Source organism: Puma concolor, chromosome C1 (genome assembly GCF_028749965.1).
Source record: "Puma concolor isolate L17-30 chromosome C1, mPumCon1.1.hap2, whole genome shotgun sequence".
In the NCBI taxonomy this organism is placed as follows: Eukaryota; Metazoa; Chordata; class Mammalia; order Carnivora; family Felidae; genus Puma; species Puma concolor.
The window spans coordinates 104,963,243-104,982,839 of record NC_141674.1 but is presented as its reverse complement, the minus strand read 5'-3'; the positions used below and the strand labels follow the sequence as shown (position 1 = coordinate 104,982,839).

Sequence of the window (19,597 nt, the reverse complement as noted above, 5' to 3'; positions counted from 1 at the left end):
GGGGGGGGTAGTGGTAAAAGGAAGCTGTTTCCGCCCGGTTTCGAACCGGGGACCTTTCGCGTGTGAGGCGAACGTGATAACCACTACACTACGGAAACGAGGCAGGCGGCCTGGTCTCCGGCTCTAACCCCCAAAAGCGGCATTTCGGCCACACTATCGGGCCGCCGACTTCGCTTGAACCGCCCAAGGCCCTGGAAACAGCCACGACCCTGCGGGCGAGGAGCCCGCGCCCCCGAAGCGGCCCCGGCAAAGGACCCCGCAACGCCCCGCCACCCGCCCCCAAGGACGGGACCCTAGCGCCCTCAGCAGCCTGGCCTCGGGAATCGCACCGAACGCAGGGTGTCCGCCTCTAGGACGAGGGGCCCCGGGGCAGACGTCGGGTGCGCGCTCTTCCTCCGCCAGCCCGTTGGCTCTGCGCCGCCCCGCGGCCCTCCCGGCAGAGCGGAGTCTCTTCGGTGTCCTCTGGGCGAAGGGGGTCCCTCGGGCTCCTGCCTGCGCTGCTTTAAAGCCACTGACAGGAGGTCCGCGGCCAACACGCTCCAGTGAAATCTAGGTCACGGACCAGAGGGATGAAAAGGAAGAGCCAGAAACCGAGTTGAGTGGCACCGAGCGGAAGAGTGGCAGAGCCACGACTGGGGAGGGAAGGTCTCTTCCTACCTGGCGTTTTGAGTGATTCTTGGGTGGGCTGCCTTGGAGTCTCCCGAATAGGCTGGTGGTGAGACTCGGTGTGACCACAGCCACCTTCAGGGGGGCCTTCAGCATTGGGAACAAAGTGAAGACGAAAAGCCTAGAAAAATAGGTATTTTTAAAGCTGTTTCCTCTCTCCCTCCCGCATTGGAGTGTGTACGGTATTACTGCGTGATCTTGATTGCACTGTAATTTAGCACGACTTTCCTAATATTTGGCAGTTTCTCATACAGTGAAAAACCTGACCTGCCCCGTTACCTAGGAATATTGCTATTCACTCCCCCAGAAAAATGAATGCCAACATCCAAAGAGGCTTCTACAACAACGTTCGTGCGACATCATTCATACTAGGCAAAACCGGATACAACCCAAATGCCCCTCAACAGAGGTGATACACAAACCCTTGTATATGTTTAGAATGGATTAAGTACTCTGTAGTAAAAACATCCAAACTAGGGTTTAGGCGGTAACACGGATAAGCCCCTCGCATAGTTATATGTACCTGTCTGATACTCCTGGGTGATTCCATTTCCAGGAAGTATTAGCAGAGAAGAGTGGTTCCCTCTTTGAAATAATTTGCCGGGAAACTTCCCGGGCTGATGGATATGTTGCATATATTGTTAGTACAAGCATTTACACGTTTATCACATTATTGCACTGTATACTTGGAATATCTTAACTCCACTTACCCTCCTCATTTTTGAGTTATTGGCATTAATTTTATTTCAAAATACATTTTATCTATTTTATTTATTTTTGACAGAGACAGTGACAGTGCGTGAGCAGGGAAGGGGCAGAGAGAGACGGAAACACAGAATCCGAGGCAGGCTCCAGGCTCTGAGGTGTCAGCACAGAGCCCAACGCGGGGCTCAAACTCGTGAACTATGACATCATGACCAGAGCCAAAGTGGGACGCTTGACCAACTGAGCCACCCAGGCGCCCCTCAACATACATTTTAAAAACATAGGCATTATTACCATTGCTCAGAGAGTCATATTTATTTGACTTAGCCACGTATTTTACCTATTCATTGTCCTTCCTTCCTTCCTTCCTTCCTTCCTTCCTTCCTTCCTTCCTTCCTTCCTTCCTTCCTTCCTTCCTTCCTTCCTTCCTTTTGCACAGTTCCCCTGTGACCTGTGCAGTTACTTCTGCCTGAAGAGTTACCTTTTGCACTTTGCATTTCTTTTTCGTTAGCTTATGTGGAAAGGTCTTCACTTCACTCACCCTTGAAAGATACTGGGTCGGGGACAGCACGTGGTGGCTGGAAATCATACTGCTCTGGCCCTTCATTGAGGTCTTGTTTTTCATGTTTTTGCTGAGATTTCAGCTCCCAATCTTTGGACGATGTCATAGGAGTGTCCCCTCCTCCCCACACCCCAATCTGGGTGCTGCTGTGATTGTTTTCAGCTGCCCTTGGTTGTTCAGCAGTTTAGGGGTGTGACCTTCTTGTCCTTACCTGGCTTGCAGTGCACCGAACTTCTTGCACATGTGGTTGGAGAGACCATCATGATTTTTCTTTGATTCTCCATGATATAGTTTCTGCCCCACTTTCTGGTCCTCCAACCCCTGAGACTTTAATTACACACGTGTTAGGACTTCATGACATGGCTCATTATCTTTGTTACGCTCTTAATATTTCTTCCTTTTGGCTCTGTATGCTTCAGTCTGGAGAGTTTCTTTCTACTTACAAATTTCGAGGTTAATACTCTCTCTACCATTGAGTCCAAGCTGCAGTTAAACTGACCTGCTGACTTTTTTTAAAATGCCAACTATTACATATATTTAATTTTCATGTGATTTTAAAACTAGATTCTATTTCTCTGATGAAATATTTTATCTTGTCATCTATTTTCTGAACAGCTGAATCATACCACTTTACCTTTTTTTTTTTCTAACTTTTAAGTAATATATTTTTTCAAGTTTCAATTTATTTACTTTGAGAGAGACAGAGCGAGACAGAACAAGCTCGGGGCAGAGGAAGAGGAAGAGAGAGAGAATCCCAAGCAGGTTCTGCCCCATAGATCTCACCAACCTTAAGATCATGACCTGAGCCTGAGCCAAAATCAAGGCAGATGCTTAACCGATCGAGCTACGCAAGTGCCCCTGATTTTTAAGTAATTTAAAGAAATTTTATTCAAGTGACCTGTACACCCAACGTGGGGCTCAAACTCACAACCCAGAGAGATCAAGAGTCACGTGCTCTACCCACTGAGCCAGCCAGGCTCCCCTGAAACCTACCGCTTTGAGTTCTTATCTGAGAACTCAAGATCTCAAGAGGCAATTTCTACGGTTTGCCTTCTTTCTCTTGCTTCTCTTCCTTTACAATCCTAGAATACTGTGATTGAATGATGAACCCGTGGTGTGAAGGACAGCCAGGCTGGAGATGTTGTTTCTCTGAAGATCTTTCACCTTCTCCCCCAGCAGGCAGCAGAGGGGCGCATCACCTCTAATCCTTGACGAAGCTGATTTGCAGCTGGTTCGCCCTCAGGGAAAGCCTCAATCTACAGCTAGTTTGCTCACACTGCTGTGCTGCAGACGTCCGGGGCTCCCACCTGCGACCTTGGTATGTTTCCTTGGGCCCCTCCTCTTCCATGAATCCTGAGCTTCAGTTTTTATCCCCTAAGCACCTCGGTAGTGCTGCAAATTCCACTCTCTTTCAGCCACACTCTGCTGGCCTTCCAAGCCCCTTCGATGCACATAGCTTAATTTGCAAATGTATTGTGGGGAACTTCTGTACCAAGCACCCAGCTCACTTAACCCATTCCAGGATCTTGGCTGCTCAAGTCTGAATCCTTGGACAGTTCCATATGACCTTCCTCTCCCCCCCCCCCCACCCCCCGGCCCCCCAACTTCTCTGTCCAGACCTATGAGATCACTTAACATGTTGTTTTCTCTGACTCTTAGTAGCTTCCCTCTCTCCAGTTTCTCAGTCTCCTGTTCCTGCCAAGAACTGGCAAATGCCCTGAGGGGATAACGCAGAAAATTAGTCTCATTCCATTGAGTTTCTCTTCTCTCTCATCTCTCCCCTTGAGCTGAAGGACTGGTGGGTCCTATCTGCATTGATAGTTCTCCAAATCTTCAAGCAGAATTCCTTCCATTCAAACTTCATTCATTTCTTTTCAGGGCGAATGCTGTTCTGCTACAAATACTCCATCATCACTGAAAGGTGAAATCTACAATTTCCAGATAAATCACATTTTCTTCCTCCTTTTGTTCTTAAAATAAGGTGGGGGGGGGTGTCACTGGTGCATAGCTGAAGTTTTCTTTTAATACCCCCCCGGGGAAGTCTGACTGGATATCAAAAGCTCTTGCTAGAAGCACGGGCAAAAGATTGTCTACCTGGAGCTGAACACTCATCACGCCTGTCCAAGGTCCGAGAATTTGATCAAGTTGGATCCAGTTCCCTGCTGCACTGTCCTGTCAGTTAACTCACCATGGAAATTATCAAGCGACCAGTTTTCCAGGTGCTGGTCACTGATACAGAGGCGGAGAGCCCATGGGAACCATTTAACACTCCTCATTTATTCTGGGGAATGCTGAAAGTCAGCAGTGGTGCAGTTAGAAGTGAAAACGGAAGTCTTAGTTACAATGATACTGGCAGTTTTCTCCGAGCGAGCGTCACCGTGTGAGCAGCACGCAGTTCCTCGGTGCTGTACCGAGCATAACCTATCTAGTCCCCATAACAACCCCGAGACGGTGTAGGTTATCAGCACCCCTGCTTGCAGGTGAGGACACTCAGGCACCGAAAGGCTGGTCTGACTTTCCAAGGGGCCCAGCCCTGTGACGGGGAGGGCCAGCACTCAGGGCCAGGCAGTTTGCCTCCAGAGCCCTCGTGTTTGGCCAGCCTGCCAGCGCGCACTGAGAAGCCTTCACCAAGATTTGCCGTCCCCTCCTGGCTCAGCCTCCCTGATGTTGAAAAGAAAGAGAAGGTTAAAAGTAAGGCCTACTTAACACTGGCAACTAATGGACGGAATGAAGAAGAGAAAGAACAAAACGATTTAGTCCTCCCCAGAAACAGACTCCATGGCTCCCGGGATGATGCAATCACATCTCCCAACCGAAGTATTTACTGAATCTTGATTCTTTTTTTTAATGGTCTGAACAAGGAAGTTCCCTAGAGAGGCTCCCCAAAACAAACAAAAACAAAAACAAAAGAAAACAAATCCCTGTCAAGTGTGCCTTTTATGTTCAAAGTGTGGAGCAGACAGCTGAGCCCTCCCACCTACTTAATGCCTCAGGGCAAGAGGGAGTGTACCTGCAGTGACAAGGGGGACAGAGGAGATCACGTAAAAATGAGACAAAAATCATGCTTCTCAAAGCTCATTAAGGAACACAGCACTTTCATAGTTGGCCACAGCCATGTACCTTTATCACCGATTACCGAAGAGTTTCCATACTTTGATTTACAGCTTCTACTTAGTAAATTTCTTTTTAGACTCAATTGTATATCAGCGTCGTAACGGAAACACCACTAGGAATAGCCACAGGCAGGGTGTAACTAGAACACAAAAGGAGATAGTAGTGTTGTGACAGTCAATGAGGGAGGTAATGAGCGGAGCCCAGGAGCCTCCCTCCACAAGCCTTCCCTTGAGGCATGGGCACAGGCAGCCTTCAGAGGAGCCCAGAGCCACGCTGGGGCTGGGTGATCAGTGCATGAAAACCCTGGCCAACCAGGACGTGGAATGGTTCTTCGTTACCAGCCAAGGGAAAACCCGACAGTCCTCCTCTCGATGATCACAGCTCAGGGGAAGCGGAGACATCAGTACACACACAGGAGCTGCTGGTGCTAGGGACGGACGAGGTGGACTAAAATGAATCTAATGCTGAGCGAGATTTCAGGGCCTTGAAAGAAAAAAGTCTTATGTGTAAGGCGTTCAGGAAGATTGCGGTGTGGGCAAGGTAATGAAGAACGGCACATGGATAGGTTGGGAAATAAACTGGGACTGTGATTTGGTACTGCTCCCGTGGAAGGCAAGTTTGCAGGACTTCCCCAAATTAGCAGCATATGAACACTATACTACAGTCATTGCACTTCCAGTTCTGTACGCTGTAGAAGTACCTGCACAAGTGGCCAAAAATATGTGTACAGGAATTCGTAATCATAAAACCATAAAACCAACTCAATTTCAAAAGCAATATGGAAGAGGTTAAATACGTATCACACATACTGTGGAAGAAATGCCTCTGTCAAACAAATGCAGAGGACAATGATGATGAGGATCCACTGATCACAACATTATTGATAGAGCAATGCCCAAATCCAGGCACTCCCTGGGGACGGGACACCATGGTTGGCCTCCTACTCCCCATGAAAAAGAACTGAGGCACATCAACACCAAAGGCTGGCGAAGATGGGGGAACAACAGGAGCTCTCACTTACTGCTTGGTGAGAACGCAAAATGGTACAGCCACCGTGGAAGGCAGTCTGGCAATTTCTCACAAAACCAAAAATGTTCTTAATATAGCAGCCAGCGTCCGGGCTCCCTGTTAGCCAGACAAGTTGAAAAGTTATGCCCACACAGAAACCCGCACACGGATGCCAAGGCAGCTGTACTCACAATTGCCAAAACTTAGAAGCAACCAAGATGTCCCTTACAGGTGGAGGGATAAAGGAACTGTGACACACACACACACACACACACACACACACACACACACACACACACACACACACTATGAAGTAGTATTTCAGCACTAAAAGGAAATGAGCTGCCAATCCAACCAAAGGACATCGAGGAATCTTAAGTGCGTATTAGTAAGTGAAACAAGCCGATCTGAAAAGGCTACATACTGTGTGATTCCAACTACACGACCTTCTGGAAAAGGCAAAACTATGGAAACGGGAAAAGGATTCGTGGTTGCCAGAAAGGGGGCGCAGAGGATGTTTGGGCTAGTGAAACTACTTTGTGTGATACTTATAACGGTGGACACATTTCTGGATACGTTTGTCCAAACCCACCCTGCAAGAGTGAACCCTAATGTAAACTATGGACTTTGGATAGATTCCTGAGTTGTCACAAAGGCACAAAGGCACTGCAGTGGGGGGGGGGGGGGGTGTTGACAACCAGGCAGGCTATTTGTGTGGGGGGGGGGAGGGCAGGAAGGGTGTGGGCAATCTCTGTCCCTTCCCCTCAGCTTTGCTGTGAACCGAAAATGCTCTAAAAAATGAACAATTAGCATTTTTTTTTCAAAAAAAAATGTCAGCCCCCGGACCAATTTTCCCAAGGCAAGCAGTTTGAACAATGAAGGCAATCATGTTTAGAAATTAAAAAAAAAAAAAAAAAAAAGATGGGAGTCACAAAAAGTTTCACTTACTCATCCAATCTTTCAGGGCGGACTACAGAGTTTTACCACACTGGGTAGAACCCGGGTTCTTCTATCTGTTTGAGAAGTTGGCGTTGTAGAGGTATAAAGCTGATAGGCCAGCAGATACCGTCAGAGAATGAGGTTGGGACGTGGGGGGTGGCTCTGAACGGTTAGGTGCTGTGAGGTGGCTAGGGCCCAGAATCCAGTAATGTGTACTTTATGTGAGGAAATGTGCAGGTGCTAACTAAACAGCAGGAAACACGCGGAACTGAGCCAAAAGTGAAGCAGCCCGTCCCTGGGTGGGCTCGAACCACCAACCTTTCGGTTAACAGCCGAACGCGCTAACCGATTGCGCCACAGAGACACAGCGCTCCACCCTTCCCCTGCCTCCTTAGGTAGGAAGTACCTGCTAACCTCGGGGACGTGCCGCACTCTAGACAAGGAAACAAGTTCCAATGCCTCGGAAAACCGGAGAGGAGTTGACAAAGCGTGTTCATCGCGTGAAAACCGTGAGTGAGAGATTCCGAAGACAAAAGGGCAGCCCAGCGGCCCCACTCTGCCTTGCTCCCCACCCGCCTGAAATGCTAGCTAGCGTCCCCGGGGCCGAGGCGAGAGGGGCCCGAGGGAAGCTACACGTCCCGGTGGGCTCGCCTGGTGACGCTTCCCTCTTCTCTGCCTTCATCAGACCACCCTTCATCGGCACTCGTCCCCTAACCCAGGACGAATGTGAGGCCTGGAGGAAGTAAGGAAGGGCATAATTGGTCAGAAGGAGAGCCCACCATTCGGAGATACCTTCGAGGCTGGTGGGGTGCTTCCACTTCCTTCGGGTTCCTCTGCCCGGCAGGGAGGTTCCACGACGGCAGGGGTCGGGTCGATGGTCGTTCTAATGTCCCCACGCCGAGAACAGGGTCAGACATTCACCAGGACGCTCTCCTGGGACTTGTAAATTACTTGGTCGTCTTTAGCTTTTAGGCCCTTGAGGAACTGAAGAACCCCGAGAATGGAAATAGTGAAAAGCTTTTCAAAGCGGAAATTTGTTTTTCAAACTTACCCATCCAGTTAATTGAGCAGCATCCGCAGCGGCAGCAACGGGAAAGACGAACCGCGCGCCACCCGCCGGCTCGAGCTTCCGGCGCTCAGCTCGGCTCCGCTGCGTACGTGCTCAGTGCGGTGGGTGGGGGGTCGGCGTGGGCCTGGGGCCCACAGCAGGTGGAGGGAAAAGGGAGCCGCAAAGAGGGGGCAGGGAAGCTGCGGAGGCGCGTACTGGGTCAACAAGACCTCCTCGGCGGCCTGGCAGCCGTAAGGGGCCAGACCCCGGAGAGATGAGAATGGGTCTTGTATCGTAGTTGAAGGAGAAGGAAGGAAAAAGAACGGGAAAGAACGAAAAGGGTGTTAGACTTGTAGCTCGGGGCGGGGGGGGGGGGGGGGGGGGCAAGGCAGCAAGATATCATGAAGGCCTTTAGGACCGCTTAAAGCAAGACATTTGCAAGCCGGCTCATAGGCTCTTTAGTGCTCTGCGTTCTACCTGTAGCAGCCTCGGTTCCAATCCCGCTCAAAGCAGGGTCTCCTGAGGTGGTGGCGAGTGCTAGATTTAAACCTGCGCGAGCTGCCCCATTTGCCTGCGGCACGAGAGCACGGTTTCCCGCCATTCCAGAGCTCTGCGCTGAGAAAAAGGGAACCTCCGCCGTGCATGCTGAAGTCTCGGTCTTCAGACTTGACTTGACTGAGATGCTTGACTGCCCTACGTCTGGAAGGAGGTGAGGGAGGTGCCGCCTTGTATTTGGTGTCTCTGCAAAAATGAAACGATGAGGCTTTTCTGGTTGAGAAGTTTCAAGCGCCACTGGGGCCTTTTTAGACGAGCTAAGAAACGAGATGAAATGAGAGTTCGAACTCCAACGGATACTTTAAATAAAACCTAACAAATAAAATAACATCTTCACTTGATAACATTTTTTTTCGAACAGTGAATGATTGAACATAGAGTTCACAAATGTTAAGTGCACCACCCAGTGAGTTTTGCTAAATGTAACTGGTATCTGGCCGAAATTACGAAAAACTTACATCAGTCCCGAAAGTTAGACCTCTTTTCCTGTTGTTAAAAAAAAGAATCTGAAAGGTGGAATGAAATGGGGTCACTTGCATGAAAGGGTTTTAAAATGGAGCCAGGAAGCCATTAAGGAGATGGGCTTTGTGCAGGCACGTCTCCACCGGGTAGAACTGGGAACTTTTGAATTGTGCCAAACACCAAATATTACAAGGACTGAGCCGCAAAACCTGTAACTTGCTACAGTCAGAGACTTTGCTTAGTGATAGCCTTAGCAATCAATTACACTCAGTCCAGATTCGCTTTCTGCCATTAACACCAATCGAAAGTTCTCGTTAAACAACTATTTGGGTTGCTCTTCACATCTGTGTATGCTGAACTGCGATTCTTTGATCCCAAATAAATGGTCTTGCTTAATTATTGCCTTGTGACAATTTTAGGCCGACAGCCTGTTGTCAGAAGCAGGACCTGAGGTGATTTCAGCAAGGCAGGACCGGTGTCTCCTGGAATTGGGTGCGGTCTCTACAGGAGACTAGTGCTCACCGCTCCTAGCTTGTATACATACGGACAGCCTTCTACTCGCACCGTGAGTCCTCTTAGGTACCGACCTCCCTCCTTCCTTTTGGTTGAGGTCGTTGCCTTTCTCTGGGATCAGGCGGGTGGGTGCCCAGAGAGAGAGGAGATGCCCATCATGCCACTGGAGGGAGGGGTTTCACTATTGATGAGTACTCTTTTGTTTCATAGGGTGTGTGTGTGTGTGTGTGTGTGTGTGTGTGTGTGTGTGTGTGTAGGTGGGGATTGTGATTGCTGGTTGTTTTAGGACAAGTGTTGTTTAAATTCAGGGGCGCCTGGGTGGCACAGTCGGTTAAGCGTCCGACTTCTGCCAGGTCACGATCTCGCGGTCCGTGAGTTCGAGCCCCGCGTCGGTCTCTGGGCTGATGGCTCAGAGCCTGGAGCCTGTTTCCGATTCTGTGTCTCCCTCTCTCTCTGCCCCTCCCCCGTTCATGCTCTGTCTCTCTCTGTCCCAAAAAAAATAAATAAACGTTGAAAAAAAATAAATTAAAATTGCAGTAGCCATTCTGGGGAACCTCTGTTTTAGTTAAGTCCACCTTAAGGGGCACCCTTAAAAAAGAGGATTCCAAACCTCTCTGAGACAGTGGAATGCATTCTTTGATTAGTATGCAAAGGACAAAATAAGTCCAAAACAGCTCTAAAAGGATCCTGATAGCATGCAAATAATAATAATAATAATAATAATAATAATAATAATAATAACAACAACAACAACAATTTTTAAATAAAAGATTGCTCATCCATGCAAAAATAATGATAATAATAATACATTTTTAATGAAAGACTGGCCATCTGAGCAGGTAACCTTAAAATTATGGAAACATAATTTGGATTCATGCAAATAATAATAATGATAATAATACATTTTTAATAAAAGCTTCGTCATCTGAGCAAGTAGCCTTAAGTTAGTCCATCTGCTGGAAACATAATTTGGATCCAGCCATTCTTTTTTTTTTAGTGTTTATGTATTTTTGAGAGCGAGAGACAGAGCAGGAACAAGGGGGGCGGAGGGGCAGAGAGAGAGGGAGACACAGCATCTGAAGCAGGCTCCAGGCTCTGAGCTGTCATCTTAGAGCCCAACATGGGGCTTGAACTCACAAACCATGAGATCATGACCAGAGCCAAAATCAGAGGCTTAGCTGACTGAGCCACCCAGGCACCCCTGGGTCCAGCTATTCTTTTGGGTTTCCTACCTGAGACATGGCTGAAGTTTAAAAAAAAAAAAAAAGAAAGAAAGAAAGAAAGAAAGAAAGAAAGAAAGAAAGAAAGAAAGAAAGAAAGAAGGAAAGAAAGCTGTAAGAGCTGTGTGTGTGTGTGTGTATGCATGTTATAGATATGGTATTTTACTGTCTTGGGATGATATTGCCAAAATTAATTTGTAAAAGAATTCTACTTAATTGGCTTGAGGAATATCAAGTACTTATATCTATTAAGTATTCCTAAAGTTCTCAGAAATAGACTAAAAAGTAACCCAAGTTCATATAGTCTAGGATAATCTTTGATAAATAAAAACGAATTCAAGTTTGTTGGTTTAATAAAAACAAGAATATCTTCAGAGTTATCAACATTAAATAGAATGCAGATAAACTGCCTTTTCTACCTGAGTTTACTAATCAAATAAGCTCATGTTATCTCTATGTTACAAAATTCATCAACAAAAGAAATAACTTAAAATGATGATTAGCTGTTTAATGTCTTATCCAAGTATAATTGTTAAAAACAAGTAATTTAGGGGTGCCTAGGTGGCTCAGTCGGTTAACGTTTGGACTCTTGGTTCCGGTTCAGTCAGGCTCTGTACTGACAGCCTGATAACATGGAGACTGCTTTGGATTCTTTCCCTCTCTCTCTGAACTTCCCCTGCTCTCGCCGCCCCCCCCCCCCCCCCCCGCCGCCCCGCAAAAGAAATAAATAAAAACTTAAAAATTTTTAAATAAATGTTTTAGTTTAAATAAATAGAAGATCAAAGTTTATACTAAGATAAACTAAATAATGGACACTCATTGAATATCTAAATTATTTCCAAAATAGATAAATATTAAATGCTAAGCTTAGTTTATCTACTTTTGGCATTTCCATTTGTACCAAAAAATTATTATGAGAAAGAGTATGTCTCTAAAAATTTTGAAATGTATTTATAAGCTTGCTAATATACAACAGGATGCTAATTTATGATAGACAGTTCACAATTGCCTGCTTCCTAATAGTCACTGAAAAGCAAAAATTACAAATGGTTAAAGAGGGGGCACCTGGGTGGCTCAGTTGGTTGAGCATCCCACTTTGACTCAGGTCATGATCTCACAGTTGGTGAGTTTGAGCCCCACCTTGGGCTCTGTGCTGACAGCTCAGAGCCTGGAATCTGCTTCGAATTCTGTGCCTCCCTCTGTCTCTGACCCTCCCCAGCTCCCTCTCCCTCCCTCCCTCCCTCTCTCTCTCTCTCTCTCAAAAATAAATAAATATTAAAAAATTAAAAAAACAAATGATTAAAAATTAGATTGGAAAGGGAGTTAAAATACAAATGAACCAATGAGAATACTTAGAATACTAAGCATATGTTAACTCTGCATAAACTGCATGCGTGGATGCTGAGAGAATGCAGACAAGCCAGCAGGTGTGCCTTCGGAAGAGAAGAATCAGTGAACTTCCATAAGATCTTTCTCCTACTGTGGAAGGATTTATTGTAACTTCGGGTTTCTCAACCTGTGGTCACAGACCATCAATGAATTATGATGAACACTTATTTAAGTAGAAAATACAAATGTTATCCATATCTGTTTATACAGATGAATGGACGATACATATTTTATTATAGATGTAGTTATTATCTATATATAAATTAAAAATAAAATTTTCATTAAAAAAGTAAAAATTAGAGTACCTACATGGCATATACTGAAAATAGGCAATACTTGTCCATTTATTAAACTTATACTTGAGTTAGTTATATGGTTTTATGTGTGTAAGTATGTGCTGAGACACACTACACAGTATATTTCTTGCTGTGAAATGATCCAACATGTTTGAGAGCCACTGCTTATATACCACAGTAAATTGAGCAACAAAGGGTCTGTGTGGCCAGCTGAAATGCCAGTACAAGAACAATCATCCTTTCTGTCCTCTGCACACACAGCGGTGACTCCTCAAGGCCAGGCTGCAATCACTCTTTGATGGGCTCATCCTTTGTTGCCTTGTCTTTTAAGATTCATAGCCAGGTGGCAAGCTTTGTTGAAACAACTTCCCCATGTTTTTTTGTTTTTTTAATGTTTATTTATTCTTGAGACAGAGACGGAGGGTGAACAGGGGAGGGGCAGAGAGAGAGGGAGACACAGAATCCGAAACAGGCTCCAGGCTCTGAGCTGTCAGCACAAGAGCCCCATGCGGGGCTCGAACCCACGAACTGTGAGATCATGACCTGAGCCGAGGTCAGATGCCCAACCGACTGAGCCACCCAGGTGCCCCAAAAACTTCCCCATGTTTTATAACTACTTGCAAGGCTGGGATTCTGGTGATGGCTTCTTTGATATTTATACCATCTGCCCTCAGTTTAGAACTTGTCCCATCTTTTAAATCTTTATTCTGCCTACTCAACCTAGAGCAACCTTCTTCAGCAATATGGAATCCTATTGGCCCTGCCTGTTCTGTCATTCCCAGTCTAGCAGAACAATGTCAGGATGAACATATAAAATTAACGGATCTAGGAGTGCCTGGGTGGCTCAGTCAGTTAAGTGGTTGACCTCGGCTCAGGTCATGATCTTATGGTTGTGAGTTTGAGCCCCGTGTCGGGCTCTGTGCTGACAGCTTGGAGCCTGGAGCCTGCTTCAGATTCTGTGTCTCCCTCTGTCTCTGCCTCTCCCCTGCTCGTGCTCTGTCTCTCAAAAACAAATACATGGTAAAAAAATTTTTTTTAATTAATGGATCTCATATTGTAATTTACTTATATCAAACCAAATATTAATATTTTTTCCTCTGTTAAAACGACAAAGTTTTCCTGTACTATCGTTCTGCACCTGAGAGGAGGTTAAAAAAGGAAAGCAAAGATTTTGTGTTTTATCAAAATAATTTTCAGTGCTTTATCAGGTCTCTTATGGGGTTTGCTCAGCTATGTAATGTCCTGGTATTTGCCTTTAAAATCGTTTATTGTCGTTGTGGTCCAATACATAATTAACTATTGATTCATGTTCTGTGATCCTATACAGTCCGGTGTCTAAGACTTTTTGATATTTTTGACAAACTTGCATCCACCTTGGCCATTATTAAGGTTCCTGGACATTCAAAATTAGACTCAGGAAGGGGTGCCTAGGTGGCTCAGTTGGTTAAGCATCGGACTCTTGATTTCAGCTCAAGTCAGGATCTCAGGGTCCAGTGAGATTGAGCCCCATCCCCCGGTGTCTGGTTCCGCAGAGCCTGCTTGGGATTCTCTCTCTCCTTCTCTCTCTGCCTCTCCCCGACTCACGCTCACTCTCCCTTACAGACATAACATACATACATACATACATACGTACGTACATACATACATACATACATACATACATACATACATATGTACAAATTAGATTCAGGAGGAGCTAAAGACAAATTTTTGGCTGGTAGAGCACCAAGGACCATTGCCTTAAAATCTATCAAAACCAAGGCCCTCATAGGTAACATAAATGATCTCCCGAAAGGAAATCTAAAACTCCTTTTTAAGGATGTTCAATCCAGGGTATCCCACAAAGAAAAAACCTTAGAGCTGCCAGTGGTTGTAGTTTCAGTCCACTGACTGATTTATGGTATGGCCCAAATAGGAATCCTGTCTGGTCACGGTCCACGGAAAGATCCCTGATGGAAATGACTCCTCAGGGGCACCTGGGTGGCTTAGTCGGGCTCAGCTGACTCTTGATTTAGGCTCAGGTCATGACCTCACAGTTCCTGAGTTTGAACCCTGAATCGAGTTCCCTGCTGACAATTCGGATCCTGCTTGAGGGATTCCCTCTCTCTCAAAATAAATAAATGAACATAAGGGGGCGGGGGGAGGGGGTGGGGAAGAAGTGACTCATCAGCTGACCCACCGGGCAGTTGATAAACTTACAAATCTCATGAAGCAATATGGGAGGGGAAATATTTTTAGGGCCCCCAAGAGGCACAATTGACTGGTACTGTGTTGTTGTTTTTTTAAACCAATAACTTGTTATTTTCTTTATAACACTTTTTGTAATCATCTGGTTAGGGAAGCTCCCTTATGTATTTTTCTATGAAGTAATATGACAGCATTTGTAACCTGTGTCCTGATACTCCTTCTCGTGGACCTCTTTGCATGAAATAAAGAATTCCACAAATGGGCTTATATTTGGCATTTTAACTTAACATCCTTCAGATTCTTTGGGGAATTAATCATGAAGGAGTGTTGGATTGAGGTATTTGGGCTGGTATTTGTCCTAATAAGTATCCTAATGCTTTTCGCTATATTACACACAGTAAGACTCCTTCGCTGCTGGTAAAACCCTATAATATGGAAGAACTCGCTGATTTCGTAGGTTATTTGCCATATGGACTGAATGTCTTCCTTCTTGCCTGAAACTCATACACTAGGCCAAAATATCTAATTGTCTTTATCTAAGTTCTTTTTACAGGGGCCTCTGCTGTTACGAATAAATTTTAGCCCCTGGGTTAACACATTTTTTCTCGTGACCCTCATTGCTGATGGTCAAGTCTTACCATACCATACCATTGCCCTTTGCTTGGAAAAAAACATCTGATTCTACAAACCTGACTATTGATTTGTGCCAGAACAAACCATACTCCTGAGGTACCTGAATTAATAGCTTGGCCTCTATCCCTAGAGGGATGGAAAAATATTGCTGATAAAGTTGTAGTATTCTCTGTTGGAGTCCTTGAAAATACTCAATAACTTTCTTGTCTTTGGCTAATTAACTTCCTTGCCCCCAACTGCCCCCCCCCCCCAAAAAAACCTTCCATTTGGTACAACTCCTTGGGACATCTCTCTTCTGGCCACATGGGACGCTGCCTGATTCATGAATGGCTTAATAAAGCTCATTAAATCTTCAAATCTACTTGGTTGAATTTTGTTTTTTAACACAGTTAATCCTCACCCTACCTTCACTGAAGCAATCACCATTCTGATTTCTATCTCCATAGATTAATTTTGCCTCCTTTTGAAATTCCCGTAAATGAATATACTTTTTGTGTTTGGCTTTTTTTCCCACGCAACATAATATTTTTGAGATGTATCCACTTTGTTGTGTGTATCAGTAGATCATTTTGGTATTATCGGTGAGTGTTATTCCAATGTGTTGATCACTATAGTTGATGGACAATTGGGCTATTTTCAGTTTTGCATAATGTGAATAAGGCTGCCATGAATATTCTTGCAGGAATCTTTTTGTGCACTTGTACGTTCATTTTGTGTGGGTATAAACCTAGGAATAGAATTGCTAGGCCATAAGGTATTTGTATATTTAACTTTATTAGAAGCTATCCGTTTTCGGGGTGCCTGGGTGACTCAGTCGGTTGGGCCTCTGACTTCGACTCAGGTCATGATCTCACGGGTTCCTAGGTTCGAGCCCCGTGTCGGGCTCTGTGCTGACAGCTGGAGCCTGCATGCAGCTCTGGGTCTCCCTCTCCGTCCCTCCCCCTCTCGTGCTCTGTCTCTCTGTTTCTCAAAAATAAATAACCGTTAAAACAAACAAACAAACAAACAAACAAACAAACAAAACGAAGAAGAAGCAGCTATCAGTTTTCCAGAATGGTTGTACTACTTTACTCTTTCACCAGCAACAAGAGATAAAGTTGCTACACATTTTTGTCAGCATGAGTGTTCTTTGTCTCTTAAATTTTAGCCATTCTGAGAGGTATGTAATGGTATATCACAGTATTTTAAATTTGTGTTTCTAATGAGTAATGGTGTTGAGAATTCTTTCTTATGCCTTTTGGTCCTAAAGAAATCTTTTGTGAAGAGATTTCAAGTGTTTTATCTACTTTTAATTGGCTTGACTTTTTTTTTTCTTTACTTTTTACATTAACTTTTTATGTTAGACTAGGTTTAGATTTATAAAAAGTTGAGATTATAGTATAGAAAGTTCCCATATACCTTGCATTCAGTTTCCCCTATAATTATCATCTTACATTAGAATGGTTCATTTGTCATAATTGAATGAATACATTATTGGGGTTTTTTTAATGTTTATTTATTTTTGAGAAAGACAGAGATAGAATGCAAGTGGGTTAGGGGCAGAGAGAGAGGGAGACACAGAATCTGAAGCAGGCTCCAGGCTCTGAGCTGTCAGCACCAGAGCGTGACGCGGGGCTCGAATTCACGACCTGAGCTGAAGTCAGACGCTCAACCGACTGAGCCACCTAGGCCAGGCGCCCCAATATTAGTGTTAACTAAAGTTCATGTTTTATTCAGATTTCCTTGATTTTTACATAATGACCTTTTCCCTTTGTTTTGTTTTTGTTTGTTTGTTTGTTTTGTTTTTTTACAAAACATTTTTAAAATGTTTATTCATTTGGTGAGAGAGTGAGAGAATGCATGCACAGGAGCAGGGGCGGGGCAGAGAGAGGGAGAGAGAGAATCCCAAACAGGCTCCCCGGCAGCGTGGGGCTCCATCCCACGAACTGTGAGATCATGACCTGAGCCGAAATCAAGAGTCAGACCCTTAACCGACTGAGCCACCCAGGTGCCCCTTAATTTATTTTCCAGTGAGAATCAACTGTTTTCCCAGTGTAAGACCAATTTTGTCATGACATATTTTTAAGAATATATCTTGATTCAGGGGCCCCCATAATGACGTATTCCTGTTCCAGGATTCCACCCAGAGTATCCCAGTGCCTTCAGTTTATGTCTCCTCATGCTCCTCTTGACTAGCAATTTCTCAGACTTCTCTTGTTACTGATGACCTTGAAAATCCTTAGGAGTACAGGTCACATACTTTGCAGAATGTCTCTCAACTGGGATTTGTCTGATGTTTTTCTCATGATCAAACTGGGGTTAGGGGTTTGGGGAGGTAAAGTACCATTCTTATCACTTTGTATAATGGGTATTGTTAAAAAGAAAACCACAGGCCCGAAATGGCATCGTTGAGGTTAAGGCCCCAAGTCAGTAAACCAAAACCTACCTACCGTTTTAACTCTCCAGAAACATAACCTTTAACCAGTCAGCATGGAATTTCTTGGTCAATACTGGGAACTTTACTGATAGACCCCTTCCTCTCACCTTAGGAGGGCAACCTTGCCTAAATAATACATTCCTTGCTAATAAGTTCCTTCTTTCCTTCCTCCCCCCTTTCTTCCCTCTTCCTTCCTCCCTCCCTCCCTTCCTTCCTCCCTCCCTTCCTTCCTTCCTTCCTTCCTTCCTTCCTTCCTTCCTCCCTCCCTCCCTCCCTCCCTCCCTCCCTCCCTTCCTTCCTTCCTTCCATTCTTTCATTCTCTCTGTCTTCTCTTTGCCTTTAAAAATCTCCTTTGGTTTAGCCCAGCAGAGCTCCCCTCTGATTGCTGGTTGGGATGCTTCGTGATTCATGAATCACTTAAAAAGACTAATTCAACCTTCAAATTTACTCGGTTGAGGTTTGTTTCTTAATAGTATGTACTGTTACCATGACTTACCACTGTTGATGTTAATCTTGATTCGTTGGCTGAGGAAGTGTTTATTAGGCTTCTCCACTGTAAAATCACTGTTTTTGCCCATGAGATGAAGGAAGTCACTGCGAGTAGCCCACACTTTTAAGGAGGGTGGAGTATCTCCATTAATTTGGGATACTTCTGCATGGGACATTTGTCTGTTTTCCCTATTCATTTATTTACTTATATCAGTATGGACATGTCGATATTTATGTTATATTTTGGGGTTATAATCCAATACTATTTTATTCATTTTGTTGCCCAGATTGTTTCAGTTTCAGCCACTGTGAGCATTTTCAGTTGATTTCTGTTTTTCCTTTGGCATACCCCCATCATTGTGGAGTTTGTTTTTTTCTCTGGTACTTTCTTATTTTATGGTATTGCAAAACGCTCTAGGGTCTCCCTGTGTATTTCCTGCCCCAGTGCCAAAATCAGCCATTTCTCCAAAGAGCCCTGATTCCTTTTTTAAAAAAAATTTAAATTTTTATTTTTTAAAAGTGATCTCTGTGCTCCCTGTGGGGCTCAAACCCATGACCCTCAGATCAAGAGTCATATGGTCTTCCGACTAAGCCAACCTGGCACCCTGAGCCTTGATTCCTTTGATTGATGACTTGACTTTTTACTATTGGCTTCTAAGCATTTTTTATATTCAGAATTTGAGTCACTTGTTAGATACATGTATTTCAAAAAGCTTCTCCCGGTATGCCTTTCCTTTTCACTTTTTATAGTTTTTTTATGAGCATAAGTTTTTTAATGAAATCTAATTTGTCTATAGTTTTTCTTTTATGGTTAAGCCAATTTTGTTCTCTGAGAAATCTCTCCTATCCCAGGATTGTTAATATATTATATTATGTTATATTATATTATATCATTCATATCATATCATATCAACTATATTATATTATACTTACTCTACTATACTATATTTAAGATACTGTACTATACTATAATCCTAGGAGCTTTAGCTATTGAAGTTTGACTTTTAAACTTAGGAGTCTTCTCAGATTCATCTCCTGAACATAGTAGGCTAGGGAATACTAAACACTAGGGAATCATGGTGTACCCAGTCAACAATATGACCTCCCAGAAACCTGCTCCCAGAGACCTGTTTTTTATTTTTGAGAGAGAGACACACAGCGCAAGCGGGGGAAGAGCAGAGAGAGAGTGACACGGAATCTGAAGCAGGCTCCAGGCTCTGAGCTGTCAGCACAGAGCCCACAAACCATGGGCTCGAACCCACAAACCATGAGATCATGACGTGAGCTGAAGTCAGACGCTTAACCTACTGAGCCACCCAGGCGCCCCTCCACATTTTTTATTTATACACATTGAGAATATTTTTCTGCTCTGCTCAGGTGCTTTCCTCCCTTGTC

At 44.6% G+C, this 19,597-nt stretch overlaps 2 long non-coding RNA genes and 2 other non-coding genes across 7 annotated transcripts in view; 1 reads left to right on the top strand and 3 right to left on the bottom strand.

Annotated features, from left to right (window-relative positions):
• On the bottom strand, positions 1-8,698 carry LOC147578314 (uncharacterized). Of its 3 annotated transcripts, none has more exons than XR_015255066.1 (5): positions 8,520-8,698; positions 7,787-8,328; positions 2,145-2,254; positions 658-787; positions 1-549 (listed from the first exon to the last, which is right to left on the bottom strand). It is a non-coding gene; the product is annotated as an uncharacterized LOC147578314 (long non-coding RNA). The 3 variants fall into 3 exon arrangements; XR_015255067.1 differs by lacking the exon at positions 2,145-2,254 and having other exon boundaries at positions 7,787-7,978; positions 8,046-8,328; XR_015255065.1 differs by lacking the exon at positions 2,145-2,254.
• TRNAV-CAC (transfer RNA valine (anticodon CAC)) lies at positions 26-98 on the bottom strand. The gene has a single exon. It is a non-coding gene; the product is annotated as a tRNA-Val (tRNA).
• TRNAN-GUU (transfer RNA asparagine (anticodon GUU)) lies at positions 7,285-7,358 on the bottom strand. The gene has a single exon. It is a non-coding gene; the product is annotated as a tRNA-Asn (tRNA).
• Positions 8,413-19,597, top strand: part of LOC147578312 (uncharacterized) — a 25,559-nt gene continuing 14,374 nt past the window's right edge. For both annotated transcript variants that reach the window (XR_015255068.1, XR_015255070.1), the window contains exons 1-2: positions 8,413-8,751; positions 9,479-9,624. This is a non-coding gene — a long non-coding RNA (uncharacterized LOC147578312). The remainder of the gene's footprint in view (positions 8,752-9,478; positions 9,625-19,597) is intronic.